Genomic DNA, 20,413 nt, shown 5'->3' with positions numbered 1-20,413 from the left:
AGGAATTTGCACTAAAAAATCAGTCAAAATATCCACATGGGACAAAACAGCTTCCTAAACTGAACTCAGTGACAGGAGGATAAGTGGCAACAGGCAAAGATTCAAAATTAAGAGGGAAAAATAATAAATTAAGGGACTTCCAGTTATACTGTCAACAGATACATTTTCACAACAGAATGTCTTCTATGTGCTAATCTCTTAGGATACCTGAAAATACATACAGTAGAGTCCTATTTCTTTCTCAACAGCATTGAGAAGGTAGACCTGAAAAGAATACCTCATTCATCTTCAAGAGATGCTAAGCTTCCTATTGGATTTGAAAAAGACCTCTTCTAAAAGGCTAAACAGCAGGGCTTTGGCCTTTGGACACATCTCAGGAACACTCAACCTCTTGGTTTCCTTATTTCTCCTCTAACTTTCTTTTCATTTCACCCCATACCTACCAAGTCCAAAGACTCTCTTGTTTGGTGGAGAGGTAGTCTTGCTGCCCAACTTTTCAACCTAATCTATTGCTTATGCCAAGTCCTTTAGCAATAGAGTTTCTTGTTTATTAACTCAAAATCTAAGGCAATTTCAACTAAAAATCATATTCTCTCTCTCTCTCTCTCTCTCTCTCTCTCTCTCTCTCTTTCTAATGTATCTCCTCTAAAGCAATTCCACTGACTGAATGGAAGAAAAACGAAGGGTATAGACAGTATAAGGAAGGTAGGTATTGGTCAGAAATCTGGATTAATGTTCAAAATAATATCCTACTAAGCAACTACAATATAATTTGATATATAAAGGTTACATACAAACTTGTGAAAGTGGGAAGGAGGGGCAATTAATCAAGACTGAAAGCAAAGACTGGCAAGTTCCAAGAAGGCCTACTGAGAGAAATGAGGCCTGTTCTGAAACACCTAAGAGTTGTAGAAGTTATGCAGAGGCAGCAGTGAAAGAAAGTTGTTCCAAACAGCAAGCAGCTAATGCAGCCCACAGAAGTATAGCAGGGCAGAGTGAATTTATAGAACCCCAAAGCCACTCATTTAGGTGATCACAGGGTGGAAGAAATGGGGAAGGAGCCCAGGGCTGAAATCATGACACTTGTCTGAGACATCCTCTGGCTGTCAAAGTCTTAAAGGGATTTAATCAAGGAAGTAGTTTGAGCAGATTTGAATTTTGAAATTTCATTCAAAAAGCAATACGGGAAACAGACTAATAGGAGGCAATAGTGGAAACAGAACCAGCACTGGACAGTCATTATGGTTACCTAGGAATTATAGGCCTGGATTAAAGGAGGCTCAGTAGTGGTGAAGAGAGGGGTACACGATAATTTGATTCAGACAGTAGGTAATGGTGACCAATGAAACTCAGGGAATGAGAACTAGAAACCAAGGGTGATCCTGGTATTTCTGGCTCTGCTTATTAAGTTGATATTAGTTGCATTAACTCAAAGAGGATATGCAGGTTCTAGTTCAAGAGTGACATGAGAAGATCCTGAATTCACCTCATCCCATAGACACACGGAATCTACAACTACATATGGAACTTCCTCTTAAAAAATAAAAACTAGCTGTGCAACCCCTAGACATTGGGCACATGAGAAATAAAAACACATCAAAGCAGATAGGAAAGGCTGAGACACAATCTTACCCTAAGCCCCACCCTGGGCAAGGTGGCACACAATCAGGAGGGAACTCAAAACCTGGAACTTCTCATATCACCCCAACTTTTAAGACCTGCACCTGAGAGATAGGCCCCCAAAACATCTAGCTTTGAAAACCAATGGGGCTCATGTCCATGAGATCCAGAAGTCTATAGCAAGCTAAGAAATAACTCTTTAAGGGCTTGCGGTCCAACTCACTCACCTTAGTTTAGGGACCAGCAGAGGCAGCTGAGTTACCCAGGCCTTAGGAGAAGTGAATAAGCCCCTTTTACCTAAAGTGTCAGAATGAGGAATAGGTATCTAATTTAACACACATTCTGAGGCCTGCTGCAGGGGTACTTCCTGAGGATGGAGGCCGGTGGGCACCATCTTTGTGCTCTGCCTCTGCCATGCTCCAGATCATGGGTATATCCTAGAAAGCAGCTTTTACCCTCCTCCGGCTCCCCAGCTTCTCAGGCTGCTATCCATGTGGCACCTCTAAATCACCCAGCTCTGGTGGCCAGTGGGGCTTATGTTCAAGAGTCCAACAGGACTGTAACCTATAGAGAAAGAGTTTTTAAATGGCTACCAGCCCCAGAGCATAGCAAAAGGCAATAGAATAAAGCACTGGACTTATGTTCATAGCTGCAGCCTAAAAGACAGGCTTCTAATTAAACAGGCATCTAATGGCCAACTGTAATCCTTTCCAGAAACCTCAGAGGGCAGTTGCTATCTCTGCAATCTCTCTCTGCAATGCAAATTGGGCAAACTAGAAGAAGCAGATACATTTCTAGAAACATACAACTACTAAGACTGAATCATGAAGAAACAGAAAATATGAGTAGACCATTTACCAGTAAACAGATTGAATCAGTAATTGAAAACCTCCCCAAAACGAAAGTTCAAAAACACAAAGCTTCACTGGTAAATTCTACCAAACATTTAAAGAATTAATACTAATCCTTCCCAGACTCTTAAAAAAATAAGAACACTTTTCCAACTTATTCATAGAAGGCCAGCATTACCCTGATAACAAAACCAGACAAGGATACCATAGGAAATTTATAGGCAATATCCCTGAGGAGCATAGGTTAAAAAAATACTCAACAGATACAGCAGCCCAAGATGGCGGCGTGAGTAGAGCAGTGGAAATCTCCTCCCAAAAACACATAGAGCTATGAAAATATAATAAAGAAAAATCTTCCTAAAATAGAGACCACAGGACACAGGACAACATCCAGACCACATCCACACCTGCAAGAACCCAGCGCCTTGTGAAGGGGGTAAGATACAAGCCCCAGCCCGGCGGGACCCGAGCGCCCCTCCCCCCGGCTCCCGGCGGGTGGAGAGAAACCGGAGCGGTTTTTTTTTTGGCGAGCGCTTTTTGGAAGCCTTAGAGGGACGGGCCCCCGTTGCTGGGGAGGCAGGGTGGCGGGACCGGTGAGGAGGTGCCTGGGAACGGCGCCGGAGGACAAAGAATATCCCGCGTTTCTCCCTGCGAGACCTGGGGGCGGGTGCCTGAGACCGGTGCCTGAGGACGGAGGAGGTCGCGCGTTTTTCCCCTTTTTTTTTTTCTCTCTTTTGGGCGAGCGCTTTTTGGAAGCCTTGAAGGGACGGGGACCCCAGTGCTAGGGAGGCACGGTGGCGGGACTGGTGAGTGGGTGGCTGGGACCGGCGCCTGAGGACAAAGAATATCCCCCGTTTTTCCCTGCGGGACCGGTGGGCGGGTGCCTGAGACCGGCATTTGAGGACAGAGGAAATCGTGCGTTTTTCCCCTTTTTTTTTCTCTTTTCTGCGAGTGCTTTTTGGAAGCCTAAAAGGGACAGGGACCCCGGTGCTAGGGAGGCAGGGCGGCGGGACTGGTGAGCGGGTGCCTGGGACCGGCACCTGAGGACAAAGAATATCCCGCATTTTTCCCTGTGGGACCGGTGGGTGGGTGCCTGAGACCAGCACCTGAGGACGGAAGAAATCGCGCGTTTTTCCCCTTTTTTTTCTCTCTTTTTGCCGAGTGCTTTTTGGAAGCCTTGAAGGGACAGGGACCCCGGTGCTAGGGAGGCAGGGCGGCGGGACTGGTGAGCGGGTGCGTGGGACCAGTGCCTGAGGAAAAGAATATTGAGCGTTCCTTCCCTGCGGGACCGGTGGGTGGGTGCTTTTTGGAAGCCTTGAAAGGACAGGGACCCTGGTGCTAGGGAGACAGGGCAGCAGGACCAGTGAGCGGGTGCCTGGGACCGGCACCTGAGGACAAAAAAAAAACAACAAAAAAAATCGCTTGTTTTTTCCTTTTTTTTTCCTTTTTTTTTTTTCTCTTTCTTTCTGTTCCCTCTCTCATTGTTGCTGTTGTTGTTTTGGTTTGGAGAGTGCTTTTTGGAAATCTTAAAGGGGCAGGACAGGTCACTTAGACCAGAAGCAGGGAATCTGGGGATCTCTGGGCACTCTAACCCCCTGGGCAGCAGGGAGCACAGAGGCCCCTTACGGAGATAAATAGTCTCCTGGCTGCTCCCCCTCCAACGGGGCTCCACCATTTTGGAGGAACAGCCCCAGCCAGGCCAAGCCCACAGCAACAGCAGAGATAAACCCCAAAGCAACTGGGCAGGAAGCAGAAGCCCTGTCTGCGCACAGCTGCCCAGCACAAGCCACTAGAGGTCGCTATTCTCCCAGGAAAAGGCTACAAACCAACAAGAAGGGAAGCTCTTCCAGCGGTCACTTGTACCAGCTCTGCAAACTATCTCTATCACCATGAAAAGGCAAAACTACAGGCAGACAAAGATCACAGAGACAACACCTGAGAAGGAGACAGACCTAACTAGTCCTCCTGAAAAAGAATTCAAAATAAAAATCATGAACATGCTGACAGAGATGCAGAGAAAAATGCAAGAGCAATGGGATGAGATGCAGAGAAAAATGCAAGAGCAGTGGGATGAGATGCAGAGAAAAATGCAACAGCAGTGGGATGAAGTCCGGAAGGAGATCACAGATGTCAGGAAAGAGATCACAGAAGTGAAACAATCCCTGGAAGGATTTATAAGCAGAATGGATAAGATGCAAGAGGCCATTGAAGGAATAGAAGCCAGAGAACAGGAACGTATAGAAGCTGACAGAGAGAGAGATAAAAGGATCTCCAGGAATGAAACAACACTAAGAGAAATATGTGACCAATACAAAAGGAAAAACATTCGTATTATAGGGATACCAGAAGAGGAAGAAAGAGGAAAAGGGATAGAAAGTGTCTTTGAAGAAATAATTGCTGAAAACTTCCCCAAACTGGGGGAGGAAATAATCGAACAGACCATGGAATTATACAGAACCCCCAACAGAAAGGATCCAAGGAAGACAACACCAAGACACATAATAATTAAAATGGCAAGGATCAAGGACAAGGAAAGAGTTTTAAAGGCAGCTAGAGAGAAAAAGGTCACCTATAAAGGAAAACCAATCAGGCTAACATCAGACTTCTCAACAGAAACCCTACAGGCCAGAAGAGAATGGCATGATATACTTAATGCAATGAAACAGAAGGGCCTTGAACCAAGGATACTGTATCCAGCACGACTATCATTTAAATATGATGGTGGGATCAAACAATTCCCAGACAAGAAAAAGCTGAGGGAATTTGCTTCCCACAAACCACCTCTACAGGGCATCCTACAGGGACTGCTCTAGATGGGAGCACCCCTAAAAAGAGCACAGAACAAAACACACAACATATGAAGAATGGAGGAGGAGGAATAAGAAGGGAGAGAAGAAAAGACTCTCCAGACAGTGTATATAACAGCTCAATAAGCGAGCTAAGTTAGGCAGTAAGATACTAAAGAAGCTAACCTTGAACCTTTGGTAACCACGAATCTAAAGCCTGCAATGGCAATAAGTACATATCTTTCAATAGTCACCCTAAATGTAAATGGACTTAATGCACCAATCAAAAGACATAGAGTAATAGAATGGATAAAAAAGCAAGACCCATCTATATGCTGCTTACAAGAAACTCACCTTAAACCCAAAGATAAGCATAGACTAAAAGTCAAGGGATGGAAAAACATATTTCAGGCAAACAAGAGCGAGAAGAATGCAGGGGTTGCAGTACTAATATCAGACAAAATAGACTTCAAAACAAAGAAAGTAACAAGAGATAAAGAAGGCCACTACATAATGATAAAGGGCTTAGTCCAACAAGAGGATATAACCATTCTAAATATATATGCACCCAATACAGGAGCACCAGCATATGTGAAGCAAATACTAACAGAACTAAAGAGGGAAATAGACTGCAATGCATTCATTGTAGGAGACTTCAACACACCACTCACCCCAAAGGATAGATCCACCGGGCAGAAAATAAGTAAAGACACACAGGCACTGAACAACACACTAGAACAGATGGACCTAATAGACATCTATAGAACTTTACATCCAAAAGCAACAGGATATACATTCTTCTCAAGTGCACATGGAACATTCTCCAGAATAGACCACATACTAGCTCACAAAAAGAGCCTCAGTAAATTCCACAATATTGAAATTCTACCAACCAATTTTTCAGACCACAAAGGTATGAAAGTAGAAATAAATTCTACAAAGAAAACAAAAAGGCTCACAAACACATGGAGGCTTCACAACATGCTACTAAATAATCAATGGATCAATGAACAAATCAAAATAGAGATCAAGGAATATATAGAAACAAATGACAACAACAACACTAAGCCCCAACTTCTGTGGGATGCAGCGAAAGCAGTCTTAAGAGGAAAGTATATAGCAATCCAGGCACACTTGAAGAAGGAAGAACAATCCCAAATGAATAGTCTAACATCACAATTATTAAAACTGGAAAAAGAAGAACAAATGAGGCCTAAAGTCAGCAGAAGGAGGGACATAATAAAGATCAGAGAAGAAATAAACAAAATTGAGAAGAATAAAACAATAGCAAAAATCAACGAAACCAAGAGCTGGTTCTTTGAGAAAATAAACAAAATAGATAAGCCTCTAGCCCAACTTATTAAGAGAAAAAGAGAGTCAACACAAATCAACATAATCAGAAATGAGAATGGAAAAATCACGACAGACTCCACAGAAATACAAAGAATTATTAAAGACTACTATGAAAACCTATATGCCAACAAGCTGGAAAACCTAGAAGAAATGGACAACTTCCTAGAAAAATACAACCTCCCAAGACTGACCAAGGAAGAAACACAAAAGTTAAACAAACCAATTACAAGCAAAGAAATTGAAACAGTAATCAAAAAACTACCCAAGAACAAAACCCCGGGGCCGGACGGATTTACCTCGGAATTTTATCAGACACACAGAGAAGACATAATACCCATTCTCCTTAAAGTGTTCCACAAAATAGAAGAAGAGGGAATACTCCCAAACTCATTCTATGAAGCCAACATCACCCTAATACCAAAACCAGGAAAAGACCCCACCAAAAAAGAAAATTACAGACCAATATCCCTGATGAATGTAGATGCAAAAATACTCAATAAAATATTAGCAAACAGAATTCAACAGTATATCAAAAGGATCATACACCATGACCAAGTGGGGTTCATCCCAGGGATGCAAGGATGGTACAACATTCGAAAATCCATCAACATCATCCACCACATCAACAAAAAGAAAGACAAAAACCACATGATCATCTCCATAGATGCTGAAAAAGCATTTGACAAAATTCAACATCCATTCATGATAAAAACTCTCAGCAAAATGGGAATAGAGGGCAAGTACCTCAACATAATAAAGGCCATATATGATAAACCCACAGCCAGCATTATACTGAACAGCGAGAAGCTGAAAGCATTTCCACTGAGATCGGGAACCAGACAGGGATGCCCACTCTCCCCACTGTTATTCAACATAGTACTGGAGGTCCTAGCCACGGCAATCAGACAAAACAAAGAAATACAAGGAATCCAGATTGGTAAAGAAGAAGTTAAACTGTCACTATTTGCAGATGATATGATACTGTACATAAAAAACCCTAAAGACTCCACTCCAAAACTACTAGAACTGATATCGGAATACAGCAAAGTTGCAGGATACAAAATCAACACACAGAAATCTGTAGCTTTCCTATACACTAACAACGAATCAATAGAAAGAGAAATCAGGAAAACAATTCCATTCACCATTGCATCAAAAAGAATAAAATACCTAGGAATAAACCTAACCAAGGAAGTGAAAGACTTATACTCTGAAAACTACAAGTCACTCTTAAGAGAAATTAAAGGGGACACTAATAAATGGAAACTCATCCCATGCTCATGGCTAGGAAGAATTAATATCGTCAAAATGGCCATCCTGCCGAAAGCAATATACAAATTTGATGCAATCCCTCTCAAATTACCAGCAACATTCTTCAATGAATTGGAACAAATAATTCAAAAATTCATATGGAAACACCAAAGACCCCGAATAGCCAAAGCAATCCTGAAAAAGAAGAATAAAGTAGGGGGGATCTCACTCCCCAACTTCAAGCTCTACTACAAAGCCATAGTAATCAAGACAATTTGGTACTGGCACAAGAACAGAGCCACAGACCAGTGGAACAGATTAGAGACCCCAGAAATTAACCCAAACATATATGGTCAATTAATATTTGATAAAGGAGCCATGGACATACAATGGCAAAATGACAGTCTCTTCAACAGATGGTGCTGGCAAAACTGGACAGCTACATGTAGGAGAATGAAACTGGACCATTGTCTAACCCCATATACAAAGGTAAACTCAAAATGGATCAAAGACCTGAATGTAAGTCACGAAACCATTAAACTCTTGGAAAAAAACATAGGCAAAAACCTCTTAGACATAAACATGAGTGATCTCTTCTTGAACATATCTCCCCGGGCAAGGAAAACAACAGCAAAAATGAGCAAGTGGGACTACATTAAGCTGAAAAGCTTCTGTACAGCGAAAGACACCATCAATAGAACAAAAAGGAACCCTACAGTATGGGAGAATATATTTGAAAATGACAGATCTGATAAAGGCTTGACGTCCAGAATATATAAAGAGCTCACACGCCTCAACAAACAAAAAACAAATAACCCAATTAAAAAATGGGCAGAGGAACTGAACAGACAGTTCTCCAAAAAAGAAATACAGATGGCCAAGAGACACATGAAAAGATGCTCCACATCGCTAATTATCAGAGAAATGCAAATTAAAACTACAATGAGGTATCACCTCACACCAGTAAGGATAGCTGCCATCCAAAAGACAAACAACAACAAATGTTGGCGAGGCTGTGGAGAAAGGGGAACCCTCCTACACTGCTGGTGGGAATGTAAATTAGTTCAACCATTGTGGAAAGCAGTATGGAGGTGCATCAAAATGCTCAAAACAGACCTACCATTTGACCCAGGAATTCCACTCCTAGGAATTTACCCTAAGAACGCAGCAATCAAGTTTGAGAAAGACAGATGCACTCCTATGTTTATTGCAGCACTATTTACAATAGCCAAGAATTGGAAGCAACCTAAATGTCCATCTGTAGATGAATGGATAAAGAAGATGTGGTACATATACACAATGGAATACTACTCAGCCATAAGAAGTGGAAAAATCCAACCATTTGCAGCAACATGGATGGAGCTGGAGAGTATTATGCTCAGTGAAATAAGCCAAGCGGAGAAAGAGAAATACCAAATGATTTCACTCATCTGAGGAGTATAGGAACAAAGGAAAAACTGAAGGAACAAAACAGCAGCAGAATTACAGAACCCAAAAATGGACTAACAGGTACCAAAGGGAAAGGAACTGGGGAGGATGGGTGGGCAGGGAGGGATAAGGGGGGAGAAGAAGAAGGGGGGTATTAAGATTAGCATGCATGGGGGGGAGGGAGAAAGGGGAGGGTGGGCTGCACAACACAGAGAGGACAAGTAGTGACTCTACCACATTTTGCTAAGCTGATGGACAGTAACCGTAATGGGGTTGTTAGGGGGGACCTGATATAGGGGAGAGCATAGTAAACATAGTATTCTTCATGTAAGGGTAGATTAAAAATTTAAAAAAAAAAAAAAAGAAAGAAAGAAAGAAAGAAAAGGGGATTACTCGTTAACAGGATAAAACTATTGGTAAATCAAAGATCAACGCATGCTTTAAATATCCTTAATGTTGATCACTTAAAGGGTGTCAGATGATCAGCTATGGAGGTACTCTTTTCTGATAATATTCCTTTCTCTTAATTAAAAAAAAAAAAAAAAAAGCAGTTACTGTGTGCTGACCTCCAATGAGTTCTGCACAGTGGTATAGAGGGCATGTCAAAGTGTGGGCAAAGGGTCTGTTTGTTTCTACGCAGAAGATCAAGGCCTAGCTTGGATACCCAGAAAATGAAATAAGATACGATATGAGGAGGAGCTTCCGGCATCAGCACTCTCTGGAGGACTCGTGCCGGGGGATGATCATCAAAAAGCCTCCCCAGGGATCCGGACGATGCTGCGGTTGTGGCTGCATCCAGCCCACCGTCTCCTGGACTTGCCATAAGAAGGAGGAGGGAGATGTCTAGGCTGGCATGTGCATACAGTGAGACAACGAATTTGACTGGATCTGTACTGTTGGAACTCAACCAGGAGTTGGGAGGGGTGCAAGTTGTAGCACCCCAAAATCTCATGACTATAGACTATCTATGGTTAAAAGAACATATGGGATGTGAACAGATCCCAGAAATGGGCTGCTTTAATTTGTCTGATGGTTCAAGTACAGTTGGAAAATATCCATCATATTATAGATAAATTTTCACAAATGCCTAGGGTGCCTAAATGGTTTTCTTGGCTTCACTGGAGATGGCTGGTAATTATAGATTTGCTTTGTTTATGTCACCGTATTCCTATTATGTTATGTGTGTGCAAATTAGTTAGTAGTTTAAAACCTATACATACTTAAGGTACTATACAAGAAGATATGTCAAAGAAATAATCAATCCTCCCAAGTTTCCTTCATATGCTACATCTATAGCTTTTCTTCTTCCTTCCTAATTACAAACCTTAAATAGAATTCGTGCCTCATATCGAATTTACCGAGTATCATAATTCCTCCAGGTGGTAAAGATACCTCGAGACAAGTGCTGGGCATAGAAGCCACAGGGCATAAATCTGCAAAGAAGTAAAAAGCTAACCTTTGCAAACAATATGGCTTCTCTCTCACTTACCAACTTTACATTTCCCTGTATGGCCCCGGAAGATGACTGGTTAGCCAGAGACGGGTAAGATTCCTCAAGGGAGGAACAACCTAAGACAGGCACAGTCGCAGGGGGGCCATCAGGTGAGAATTTGGGGATCAACAGAGGTGAGGCTCAGAACCTCACCCCTCCTGCTTTGAGAGAAATCTTCTGCATCCGTGGATGTCTTGCTGCCCTTGTCTAGCCTGGATTAATACTTAGTCCATAGGCACACACCTGATCATCTGATCATCTACATTTGCCTTCTTACAGCACTAAACTATGTTTTCTACCTTTATCTTGCATCTACCTACCACTTCAGCATTTTATTAAAAATAAAAATAATAATAATAATAGGAGAAATGTGGGATCAACATATAAATCAAGTACAAAAATCAAATGAATATTCATATTTGACCTGATGGTTTATAGGTCATATTGCATGATCAAAACCGAAAGTTTCTGTGATGAATGCCCTTGTACTGTTCACCATGTAAGAATTTATTCACTCTGTAAGAATTCGTTCACCATGTAAGAACTTGTTCGTTATGCTTCAGAAGATCGGAGACTGACGAGAATTAGGCTTGAGATGGATTAATGATTGTACATTGAGCATTGACCCCCCTATACTGAATTTTATTGTTGTTAACAACCATTTGATCAATAAATATGAGAGATGCCCTCTCAAAAAAAAAAAAAAAAAAAATACTCAACAAAATATTAACAAACTGAATTTAACAATATATTAAAAGGATTGTACACCAAGATCAAAAGATCTATTCTAGGAATCAAGGATAGTTCAACAATGACAAATCAATCAGTAAGGTACCCACATTAAGAAAATGAAGGATAAAAATCATATGATCTCAAAGGATTCAGAAGAAACATTTGATAAGTTCAACATCCACTTATGGTAAAAACTCTCAACAAGGTAAGTATAGAGGGAACATACCACAATACAGTAAAAGCCATATGACGAGCTCATAGCAAACATTACACTCAATGGTGAAAAGCTAAAAGCTTTTCCTCTGAGATCAAAATAGGAAGAGGCTGACAACACTAACCACTCTTAGTCAAGGTAGTACTGGAGGTCCTAGCCAGAGCAATCAGGCAAGAAAAAGAAATAAAATGCATCTAAATCAGAAAGATTTGCACTGATATGCCACAATATAGAGAAAACCCTAAAGAGTCCACCAAAAAATTTAGACTAAGTTCAGTGAAGTTGTAGGATACAAAAATCAGTTTATAAATTACACACTAACAACAGACTATTAGAAAGTGATTAAGAAAACAATCCCATTTACAATAGCATCACAAAGAATAAAACATCTAGGATGAAATTTAACCTAGGAGGTAGAAGACCTGTAAGCTAAATCTAAGACACTGATGAAAGAAATAAAAGAAGATAACAAATAAAAATGAGGAGATCTGAATAAACATCTTTCCAAAGAAAACCTGCAGACAACAAACAGCAAATGAAAAGATGCTCCACATCACTAATCACCAGGAAATACAAATCAAAACCACAATGAGATATCACCTAACACCAGTTAAATTGACTATTATGAAAAGACAAGAAATAAATGTTGGTGGAAATGTGGAGAAAAAGGAACTCTTGTATCCTTCTGCTGCAGCTGCTATGGAAAACTGTATGAAGGGACCTCAAAAAATTAGAATTACCATACAATCCAGCAATTGACTTCTGAGCATTTATCCAAAGAAAATTAAAATGCTAATTTGAAAAGATGCTTGCTATTCCATGTTCACTGCAACATGATTTGCAGTAGCCAGGACACAGAAACAGCCTACGTGTCCAGCAATGGATGAATGGATCAAAAACATGTACATACAATAGAGTATTATTCAGGCATAAGAAAGGAAGGTGTGCCTTGAAATTTGAGACAACATAGATGGACCTTAAGGGCATTATGCTAAATGAAATGAGTTAAAGAAAGACAAATACTGCATGATCCTGTGGGGTGGTGGCACCAGGGGCAGGGGGCCAGTGAGCTCTCTAACAGAGGGGACAGAAACTGAAGGTCGTGGGTAGTCAGACCGGTCATGTAGGCTGCAGCTGTAGGGTGACAATGCTTTTCAGCAACAACCAGATCTATGAAGAGAGACCTCAATGATTAGGCAGGGGAAAAGTGAGGGTGGCAAAGAGAACTGAAAAAACATGTTTTCTGTATCCAGCCCTGGAATTTTAGCCAGCGGTCTGCCCACAGACCTGAGATTCTCAAAACCAAGAACTCCTTACTAGGCTGTATCTTCAAGTGCTAAGCCACACCTTCCCCTACTCTGCCTCCAGTTTTTTACACCAGCTTTTCTTTTTCTTCTTTTTTTTTAAACACACATATATCCCCAAATGTGGCAACTTTGACCAGGCAGTCACCTCTGTAATAGAAACCAAAAATTTGTGCTATGTCGCCATCTTCTGGAGAACAAAGAAATGCTTCTATTTACTAACCTGTTGAACTGTTATCAAATAGTAACAAAGCCTTATCTAGTAAGAAAGGTGTTTGCTACTTCAAATGCAGGGGCAGAGGCACCCTTCCTCAAACATTATGAAAAATCGTGGCCATATGGTATCACAAAAGAAAATAACAATTCTCCAGCAACTAACACAAAGGCACAATATTGTGATATAACTCATAATGAATTCAAAATAGATGTTATGAAGAAATTCAACAAGCTACAAGAAAACCCAGAAAGGCAATTCAATGAAGTCAGGAATAAAATTAATGAACAGAAGGAGTGCTTTACTAAAGAGATTGAAATTCTTGAAAATGAGCTAACAAATTCTGGAGCAGGTGAACAGAAAAGAGATAAAGAATGCTTTAGTAAGCAGTGAAAATAGAGCAAATCAGATGGAAGACAAAATAACCTGGAAAGTAGGAATTTAGAAATGATTCGGGTTGAAGAAGAGAGAGAACTAAGCTTTTTTTTTTTAACCAAAAAAAATCCTACCATAGTTATCAGACTCCATTAGCAACGTGAAAATAGATTCATTGGTATACTAGAACGGTGAGAGAGAGAGAATGGGGTAGAGAGTTTATTTAAAGAAATAATAGCTGAGAACTTCCCAAACCTGGGACAGAGCTGACATGCCAGTCTATGAAGCTAATGGAGCACCTTATCATCTCAAAGAAGAAAGACCTCCAAGACACATGATAATTAAACTGTCAAAATCAATGATGAAGAATTTTTAAGGTAGCCTAAGTTAAAAAAAAAGACAATAACCTACAAAGGAAACCCATTAGACTATCAGCAGATTTCTCAGCAGAAGCTCTGAGCAGGTGGGAAGTAAGTGGAATGACATAGTCAAAGTGTTGAAAGATAAAACTTGCTAGCCAAAAATACTCTGTCTGGCAGTTATCCTTCAGATATGAAGGAGAAATAAAAGCTTTCCCTAATGAACAAGAGCTGAGGGAGTTGGCCACCTTTAGATGTACAGAAAATGTTCAAAGTAGCTGCTCAAAGTAGAAAAAAAAAGTACACAAAACTCTGATCAAGATGATAAATAGAATTAGAAATTTATAACTATTTTAGAATAGTGTGTTAAACAACTATAGTGTACCTGTTAAAGGAAAAGAGCATTAAAAATAACTACACCTACTACACTTCGCTAATAAGTTCATAGCATTAAAAGAGGCAAATTATGACATCAAAAATACAAAAGGGGAGGAATAAAGGGATGGAAATGAATAAAAGAATGGAAATAGAAACAGGCAAATGAAGATAAATTGCTATAACCAGAAAAAGGACTATTTTATCTGAAATGTTATACATAACCCCCATGATAACCACAAAACAAAAACTAGAGCAGAGACATGAAACAAAAAAAAGGGGATACTGAGCAAGTCACCATGAAAAACCACCAACTTATAAAGGTAGATAGAAAAAGTATAAAGAAAACTATGTGGATACAAAATAACCAAAAGGCAAAAGATAAAATGTCCGTAATAAGTCCTTACATATCCAATAATCACTCTAAACATAAATAGAGAAACCAGAAAGCACAGTGGCTGGATGGATACAAGACTAAACTCTGCTGCCCACGGAAGACTGCCTGCAGCTCTGAAGACGAACACAGGCTCCAGCAAAGGCATAGAAGCTGGCATCCCGAGCACACAGGAATCTAAAGAAAGTGGGCATAGACTGTTTAGATAAAATAGATTTCAAGCCAAAAATGGCTACAAGAGACAAATGAGGTCATTATATAGTGATAATGGGGTCAGTGCATCAAGAAGATGGAGCAATCAAATACGTAGGCTCCAATACCCAAGCACCAAAAATATATTAATACTAACAGATTTTAAGAGAAATAGACAATAAAATAATAATAGGGGATTTCAATACCCCACTATTATCAATGGATAGATTATTCAGAGAGAAAATCATCAAGAAAACACTGGAATTGAACTCAACTTTAGAAAAAAATGGGCTGAACAGATATACACAGAACATTCCATCCATCAGCCGCAGGGTACACATTTTTCTTGCAAGGGGATGAAGATGGCAGAGTAAAAATATCCTGAGCTCATCTTCGCCCACAGATATATCAAAATTACAACTAAATATAGAAAAACTCCTGAAAACAAATTGAAGAGTAGTGGAACAGATTTTACACAAGTACGGATATAAAGAAAAGGGCGCTCTGAGACAGGCAGGAGTGGAGATGCGGTAGACTGAGGACCTACCCGCCCACCCCCAGCATCCGAGCCCACAAGCAGGAGGGCGTCAGTCACTACCACAGAGGCCCGGCCAGAGACGGGGGTCTGAGCCCTGCGCTGGACTCTGCAGCTTGGAGAAGATGAGGCCCCATCATGCTGAACTGGGAAAACCAGTTGGGCTTATGACCAGGAGAGCCAGAGGGCAGGAGGGAACTCAGGCTCCACTTTGAAAGGACATGGGCACAGTTTCACTCCAAGTCCCAGTGCACAGGCAGCAAGCTTAAAAACCACCCAAGTTACAAGTGAAGATTTGCAGACCTATGTTAGGGATTGTGTTGGAGGGCAGGGATTTATTTGTCGCTCTCTATAGATGCACCTGCCATGGGCATCATTCCCTTTTCACCTCCCTTCCCCCGAGAGGCCTGGGCCTGGTGGGAGCCATTTCCCACACCCGCGGCCTGCTGTGCTGGCCCTGCCAGCCCTTCCTGGGTGCGCCGTGCAGAATCCACCCACTGGCCAGCGGACCTCCTGAGTGGACCCTGCTGAGCCCCACTGGCCTGCAGCCTCCGCTGGCATTGGTGCCCCCCTGCTCCCGGGGGCCCTGCTCCAGGGAGCCAGGCTCACACACAAGCACCTGCAATGAGCACAGCTCAAATTCACAGCAGCCGCACTGGAGGTCTGTCGTGCCAAGCAGTGCACCGCAAACAGCTGGGCCTCGGCCGCCGCCAGTGACAGGAGACAGCCCCACTAGCCGCACACCTGTGGCAGACGCAGTCAGGCCTCTCAAGCAGCTGGGCGGGGATGCCAGCCACGTGCAAAAGAAGAAAACTGGATCACAGTCTAACACCACACACAAAAATCAACTTGAAAGGGATTAAAGACTTATAAAAATATAAGACCTGAAACCATAAAAGTCCTAGGAGAAAACACAGGCAGTAAACTCTTGAACATCAGCATTAGTAACTTTTTTGGGATATATCTCCTCAGGCAAGGAAAACGAGAGCAAATATAAACAAGTGACTACATCAGGCTAAAAAGCTTCTGCAGAGCAAAGGAACCATCAACCAAATGAAAAGACAATGTATGTATGGGAGAATACATTTGCAAATGATATATATGATAAGGGGCTTATATCAAAAATATATATGGATACAACTCAACACCAAAATACAAATAACCAGATTAAAAATATGGGCAGTAGACCTGAACATTTTCCTAAAAAGGCCAACAGATGGCCAGCAGACACATGAAAAGATGAACATTGATAGCCATCAGGGAAATATGAGTCAAAACTACAAAGACACACTTCACACCAGCTAATATCAACAAGACCAGAAGCGACAATTGCTGCTGAGGATGTAAGGGAAAGGGAACGCATACACTGCTAGTGGGAATGTAAATCAGGGCAGCCACTATGGAAAGCAGTGTGGCAGGTTCTCAAAAAACTAAAAATAGAAATACCATGTGACCCAGCAATTCCACTTCTGGGAATTTACCCAAAGAAAACTAAATCTCTAATCCAAAAAAATATATGCACTATGTTTATTGCAGCATTATTTACAATAGCCAAGATATAGAAGCAACCTAAGTGCCCATCAATAGGTGAATGGATAAAGACGTGGTCCACATGTATAATGGAACTACTGGGCCATAAAAATGAATGAAATCTTGCCATTTTCAAAAACATGGATAGACCTAGGATATCATGCTAAGTGAAATAATCCAGTCATAGAAAGAGGAATACCATATGGCTTCACTTATGTGTTGCATCTAAAAACAAACCAACAAATAAGCAAAACAGAAATAGATTCATAAACAGAGAATGGACTGCTGGTTACCATAGCACAGGTGCAACAGGTGAATGGAGAACAGACTCCAAATTATAAAGTAAATTAGCCACAGGGATGGAAGCACAGCCTAGAGAACATAGCTACTAATATTGTAATATTTTTGTATGGTGACAGATGGTAAACTACACGTACCATGGTGAGTACTTGTATATAAATGTTGAATCACCATGTTGTTCACCTGAAACCAGTATTATATATCAACTAAATTTCAATAAAAAAAATAAAAACAAAACAAAGGTTTTCATACAGCACTACCAAAGGGTGGGTGGGACAAAGGACCCCTTGCTGGTCCCCCAATATTAAGGACCACAAACAAGTTATCCAGTTTGAAAAGATGTTTAAAGCTGGAAGGTGGAGATTACTGAGACCAGCAACCATGTGGAGCAATGGTTGGGCAAATTAATCATGTTAACAATTTATGAAAGGACTGGGGTCACTTGCCTCAACCCCTCACTGGGGATGCAAAACACTGTAACAAAAGTGGGTAAAATGGCCAGTGGGGGGGGGGGCGGGGGAGTGAGAGGTTTCCGGGACTCGCTGATACAGACTGTAGTACTAAAACTCATGGGTAACCCTGACTCAGGCTGCAATTAGAGCGAGAGACATAAAAATGTGAAAGCCAGTAAGACTATGAAAGCTGTAATGTTTATACAGGCGTTGTGTAAAGAAATTGTGTCTCCTTTACCGGAATGTTTTATGGGAGTGGTTACTATGTCTGGCTGGGGTCCACCTCCCCTACCTACTATCGTAAAAGGAAAACCTGTTGATGAAGTCATAATAAAGGTTACAGGAACATAAGAGTTGATGGACTTAAGGTAAAAGCTTGTGGAATTGGTATGTTTAAACAGGCTTTATGTGAAGGGGTTCTACTTTTTTTACCTCCTTAAGGGCATGAAAACTGTATCTGACTGGGAATGTTTCCCCTACCCAGTTGTGAAACAGATGGCATGTAAATCTGCTGCTCAAGCAACATTAATCGGACATGCTGAATGTGCAGCAGAGAGACAACCCAAGCCCACACAATGTAAAATAGAGGCTGGAATGCTGTAGAGACAAACTTTCTGGGCGGTTGGCCCCATGTGGAGCCTAGACTGAGGCTTCTGGCACAGGCCTGTGAAAGCTTCCTAGTGATGACTACTGGGACTTTGGGCTACAGAATTTCCATTTTGAGGGGTATTTTCTACCTTGTCATCTGACAGCAATTGAAGTTAACCTGATGACTGAAGGATATAAACTGATCTTAAAACCTGAAATACAATGTCTAGGATGAAGTCAGAGAAATACTCTAATGGGGATGGCAGTGCTCAGAAGAGAAAGTGGAAATTGTTTCTACAGAATCATGCTACCTGGGGAATGGAAGGAGAGGATACTCAGGAGCAGGGGGCCTCTTTCCCCCTAGGACTCACTCTGATACATGCAAGGAGCCGCTGGATCCACTGTGACTTGGACGGTGCCCTATGAACAGCTCTCAGCTTGCCAACAAAATGCTGCCTGGCTTGTGCATGGCGAATCCGTGATGAATGGTCAACATCCTGTTTGGAACGCTGCTACATTAAGATGGGCAGATGTAAAGACTACTGAAGGTCAAAGCAGATCAGCTTAGTGGGGTGAGCTGCATGCTGCATGCTGCTCCCCTAGCAGGGATAGAAGAATTAAACAGTGGAAAAAGCCCTTATGCTTAGGTTTTGACTGACCTGTGGGCAGTGGCCAATGGCCTGGCCATTCAGTCAGAGAGAAGGGTAATGGGCACCTGCCCTGTCAAAGGGACGGTGCCTATGGAAATCTGAGGGGTGCATTAAAACAGGATCTATCAATGCCCATCAGAAGAATCCTTTTCTAGGTTCAAGGTACTTGGAGTCAATAAGCAGGTACTCTGATATGTTCCCTTGAGGTGGCCATGTGGGTCCAGGAAATGGACATGGGGGAGCTGCCGCAATGCAGATATGGGCTGAATCTAGACGTAGTCCTCTGTACCCTCTGAGGCACGGAATACTGTGAGAGGTAAGGGCTGCTCTGTCAGCAAGAGAGACAGAGACTGCAGAGGGCTATGTGGCCGATTCCCTCCCTGGTGGAAAGGTCCTTATCATAGCTGGCAAGTGACACTAATGCTGCCAGTCCTGGGGGGCCACAGATGAGTCCAGAGAGAAAGAGATGCTGGACTGGACTTTGCTTACCTCATAGTAGATGCAAATGCTTAGAATACTATGAAAGAAACAGGAGAAGATATATTACACCAATTTGGATTGCTGAGTGTTATTTCTTCAGACTAAGGAATGCACTTCATGGCCCATAATGTCCATCATTGGATAGAGACTCTCCTCAGATCACTAGCTTGATAGAGCATTAGAACAGTCAAATGCAAAATTGGTTGCCTAAAAAGATGGGAAGTACTGGTATGTGGGGCTGGCTTACACACCCTCACAAGTGTGTGCTTGTACTCAGCATTAGTGGGATTAAAACAAGTGTCCCCACTGGACAGACTTCTCTGGTTCCCGGTGGCTCGGGGAGGAGCAGGTGGGGAAGGCACTGATACTTTGTTCCCCGCATCACCTCAGCCCTTTTTCTTTCCCACCTGATGCAGTGGTCATGTAACCAGGGCCACACTACAAGGCTGGAAGCAGGGCTGATTCGTAAGCAAGGAACTATATTCTTATCCTGTATATCAGCATTCCTTAGACCTGATGGGGCAGGATGCTCCTTCACCTTGCAAAATTGGGACTACAAGTTAAGGGCAGCTATTTTATCTGGTGGTACAGACCCCTTGTTAGTTGCATACCGTGTAACCTCCCCCATGTGGACAGGAATGGACCGAGGGGGAGGCACTTGCCAGACTGGTAGTGCCGCCTGCAATCAGGACCAACACAGCAGCCAAACCTAATGTCTCCTTCAAAGGGGGAAGAGTTCGGATATAAATGGAAAGGAGGAGGAGGAATAGTAGCTAAGGGTAAAGTAATGAATAAGTGAATTATGCAATAAGGAACAGCCAATATTACAGTAACACTTTGAAAGAGGCTCAGAACAAGAGATGATACTGTCTCTTAGCTCAGTTGTATCAGATGCATGATAGGGTGAAGCCATATGTTTGCAGAGACCACTCCAGCTT

The 20,413-nt window shown here is 41.9% G+C and overlaps 1 long non-coding RNA gene across 1 annotated transcript in view; it reads right to left on the bottom strand.

The window, feature by feature from the left end:
• LOC140849207 (uncharacterized) overlaps positions 1-20,413 on the bottom strand; it is a 67,433-nt gene that overhangs the window by 20,161 nt on the left and 26,859 nt on the right. The gene's annotated exons all lie outside the window — the stretch shown is intronic.

This window comes from Manis javanica, chromosome 1, assembly GCF_040802235.1.
Source record: "Manis javanica isolate MJ-LG chromosome 1, MJ_LKY, whole genome shotgun sequence".
NCBI lineage: Eukaryota > Metazoa > Chordata > Mammalia > Pholidota > Manidae > Manis > Manis javanica.
Note: the sequence above shows the minus strand (reverse complement) of the source record. Positions and strands in the feature narration are given on the sequence as shown.